Consider the following 4,640-nt stretch of genomic DNA (forward strand, 5'->3'; position numbering starts at 1 on the left):
GCTCAAGGAAGTGCAGTATGGAATTTGGTGCGATTTGAAAACAGGATATGTTCAATATCAATAACATTTGAATAAACAGGCAAAGGGCGCTCTGTCGCAGTGGCGCCTGAGGTTCATCAATGTCAGTGATGTTGCTGATCACAACAACAGCCTCTTGACGACAATGGCAACGACAACTAAGTATCTTACACATAATGGAGACTTGTCTTCCTTATAGGTACAACAAGTAAGTCCCCATAATTTAAATAATAAAAATTATATTGTGAATTAAAACATATTTAAAAGTCAGGTTGAGGGGAAGGTTAGGTCAAGGTTGAGGTTAAGGTACAGGTTAGGTTTAGGGATGTGTAGTATTGTGAAGGTAAGAGTCAATGTAATGTCTTGTGAAGTGGAGACATGACTCTGTGTGTGTTTGTGTGTGTGTGTGTGTGTGTGTGTGTGTGTGTGTGTGTGTGTGTGTGTGTGCCACAGTCACAGTTATTTAATGTGGACATATGGCTTCAGTATCTGGTGTCTTTGATGCATCTCCCTGTAATCGATATCAAGCTTGTGATGTAGAGCCCCCCCCCCCCCCGCCCCCCCAAGAGAGTCAGTGTGGAAGCAGCACTCTGTTACCGCCATGTCGTGTGTGTGTGTGTGTGTTTCTTTGTGTGTCCTCAACAGCTGCAGGCACACATGCATACACCTTCACATGCACAGACACACACCAACAACTGCTGACACTTGTTTTTTTTTCCTGCTGCTATATGAAACCATCTCGCACGAAACTGTGCGGCTCAAACTTTGCCACACACTCGCTCGTGAGGAAGATGATCCCTCCCACAACTGCTCCTATGAAGTTCCCCCCCCTGCAGCTCGACGGGTGAGGCAGACACCGTGAAATCCTTGTCTGTCCACTTCATCTTCCCATCAACCTCAGACGTTCCCCTCCTCCCAGTCCCCTTACCCTTAAACCCCATCTTCTGTCACCCATCCCCTATTCTTCTCCAAATTTGTTTACTCTCGCCTCGCTTTTCACCCACCACACCCCCCCGCCCCTCCTCCGGCGCTTGTATCCCCAGTCACCCCTGATCAAAAAGATCTTGACCCTACATGAAACAGGGAGACTTTAGAGGGTTATATTCTCCTTTTCCCAGGAGAGACACAGTACTGACGGAATGGAGAAAACAGAAGCTGCAGTTTCCCCCCCCCCCCCCCGTCTGTATCACTTTCTCTCTCTCTCAGCTCATCCTCTTCCTGATCTCTCTTTCTCTCAGCGCTTTTATCTCATTCCTATCTCTGTCACCTGCCTTGTTACATTCTTTGAAATGCTTAATCTGCCTCCCTGCTTTGAATTAATTATCAAAAGTGAATGGGTGCAAGGAAAGATAAAGTAAGTAGATTAAGTGAGTTTACCCCCTATTTGAATAATTTATACCGGCAGAAATCTGCACTTTCCTTTTTAATGTCAACATTTCATTGGCATATCAATGGAGACGTGACTCCGGATAATATTCGTCTTCAGATGCATGTTTTGTGATGAGGCGCAGAGGGAAATATCTCATTTGCAGTAATTCCCCTATGGATTAGTGAACCTTGTTTGTGTGAAAATATTGGATAACTTGTGACGTGAGCGGAAGCTCTGATCTGTCTCGTTCTATTTCTTCTCTCCAAAAACACCTAATACATACATGTGAGAAACAGCCTCATAGTTAGATTAGAGAAACCTTGTCATTCAGGAGATACCAATTAAGTGATATCTGCTCCCAGAAAAGGGCGGCTGATCATGTTATAATATATAAAAGCATAGTTTCTGGTGTGCAACAATTAAAGCAATACTGCATCATGCCAGCGTTGCTTAGGGGCAGTTTACTCAGTGAAACAAGATTGTCACACTAATGTTAAATATTTACTGTTTTTCTTGCCCAGCAGCCGTTGGTGTAAGATAATGTAATGTGTGATATGTGAATCATTAGATTCGATTAAATGAATGTGTAATGATCCCCAGCGGCCTTCGTGGCAGCAAAGGGCAGGTTTGAATCAATCATTTAGAATAATGCTGATAGTAAAAATTAACATCATTATTGGAAGAAAGTGCAGAAATTATACAGCAGAAAGAAATGAAGACGTGTAAATTGACATGAATAAACCTGTGTGTCCGTCCATCTATCCATTATTTTTACCATCTATCCTTTTCGGGTTGCGGGGGGGAGCTGGAGCCAATCCCAGCGGACAGCCCTTTGGACTGTGGGAGGAAACTGGAGAACCTGGAGAAAAACCACCACAGACCCGGGAAGAACATGAAAACACCACACAGGAGCTACAAGCTTGGATTCAAACCGGAAACCTTATTGCTTTGAGATCAGCGCAACACCATGCCACCTTCAATCTGTGTGTATAAATTGATAGATGCAGATGTAGTTGAGCATGAAAATGTGCAACGTTATCTCCCACAGTGTCATGTAGATTCGATTTTGGCAGAAAGTATGCAGAGAAATACATCTCACTAAATATATCCAGTAAAACCTTCACTGGAAGGAATACTACTAATGGTGTAACAGGTGCAGAAATATTTCCCAGAGGAAGACAAAGGATGGAAGGAAAGAAGAACATAGGACATGGAGCGGCAGAGATTCCCCACCTCCTTTCTCTTCCTGGGTCACCCTTTACATCATTCCTCTCCTGCCCTGCTCCACCCGACTCTAACCTTTCAGACTGATCAATGAACACCTAGTCCGGGACACACCCACCAACACGTCGGTGCTGTCTGCTGCAGCCACAGGTTCACTTCAACTTAGTCTGGCACGCTGCGAAGGAAAAGGGACAGCTGCTACCCACTGGATGGCGTCGACCTCCTGCTGACACACACACACACACACACGCACGCACACGCCCACGTTGAGTGAGAGGATTGCCTTTCAGTCCAGATGCTCATTACATCAGGCCACTGCACACAGGAGCTGCACACACACATGCATACACATTTACACACCTTCATTTTCTTTGTCCAGCACTCCACCTCACTCCATTATAATTTTTCTTAAATGGTCAGTTAACCCCAAAAAATCCATAAGAACATCAGGGAAAGAAAAAAACAGCATCTTTGTATCTCAGGCTTTTTTCTTTTTTTTTTTTCAATATAAGATCTACAAATGTTCACTCCCATTTTCTATGGGTTGGGATTGACATCTTTAAATCAGAATGAAAATTACAAATTTTTTAATTGGTGAATTTGATCTCTGGAGACTCAGAAGGACTCAGTCTCGACCTCATGTCAATCAGCCTCTTTTTATAATTGCGGGGGGCTGACATGGACACACACATACCTCGGGGGCTGGTCTTATTGGGATGTCAGATCAATATGATTAAAGCAATCCCACACAGCTCTGATGAAGCTGAGTTAAACACTCAGGAACCCTGCTAACTCGCTGTCATTTTTCTTTTCTTCCTGGTTCAGATTGAAACACTTTCTTGTTTCAAAAATCTCTTCTCTTGCAACTTCAGAGCAGATTAGGGTGGGGGGTGTAAATGGGATCTGTGGCTGGAGATCTTGGGTCCTGAGCCGATCTCCAGTCCTGAGCCGATCTGAGGCAGGGGTGTGTGTTCACCTACAGATGGGTACCCTGACACAGATGGACCTTAACACACACACACACACACACACACACATACACACAGATCAAAAGAGGGAGTGTGGCTTTAGATCTCCAACAGTGAAGTCTGATGGATGGAAGCATCTGTGCTGTTTGGAGACTAAAGGAGGTTTACAGACAAAGAAAAGACATCTTCCACATCCAGCACGGGCTAAACAATATCTGTGTGTTATGTAAAGCTTCCTCTACATCTGTAACTTCAGCCGCATGGCATCATGGGAGTTGTCGTCTTAACCATCACTGCCAATGAAAATCGACCTGAAGTCAATCATGTTCACCGATGATGTCACGTATTAAAGTTTAATTCACGTTACCGGGCAAACGGCCATGAAAAATCGTGATGCATTCGAATGAGCAAAACAAACAATGGAGGGATATTAAAAAGGCGGATTGGCTAACTGGCTTGCAGTCTACCTTTTCAACATCATACAAGAGCTCTGTCTCAATGGACAGAGCTCGTGGTCTTCCCACGAAGGAGGCGGTCTTTGTGAGGCGCCTGGACTGCAAAGGCCCAACTGAAATTAAACGGTCTGGTCTACAGAGGCTTTCTGTGATCGGCACCTCCAACTTGTCCCACATTTATTGCCATTGCCAAGCTGCTCAGTTGAAGTTGAAGCCTGATACTGAAGCATCAATAATGGTTTGTTACTGAAGCCCAATGGTCCCTGGGATAAGTTGTGCCGGGATGGTGTCCCTGGGAGAGTTTGTTTTTTGGGGAGGAAAGAATGCATTTGTCAGCCACATTTGACCGCTGTGACATAATCGGCCTTGCAATGCAGCCACAGAGGGATTCAGCCCCTGAATTGAGAAGTAACTGTTGTTTGACTCAGAAGTTATAGCAAAGACGGGTAAACTGGAATGGACACAGTTTAAAAGGCGACCGAAATTCCAAATCGCTTTACTTTGTGTGAAATTGGGGATTTTTCTGGGTTTGAACATTTTGGATAATACAAATACACAATTTAAGAAAATAGGCCTAGTTATTTTTACACATCTAAAGGAAGAATC

Source organism: Platichthys flesus, chromosome 17 (assembly GCF_949316205.1).
Source record: "Platichthys flesus chromosome 17, fPlaFle2.1, whole genome shotgun sequence".
Taxonomy (NCBI): Eukaryota; Metazoa; Chordata; class Actinopteri; order Pleuronectiformes; family Pleuronectidae; genus Platichthys; species Platichthys flesus.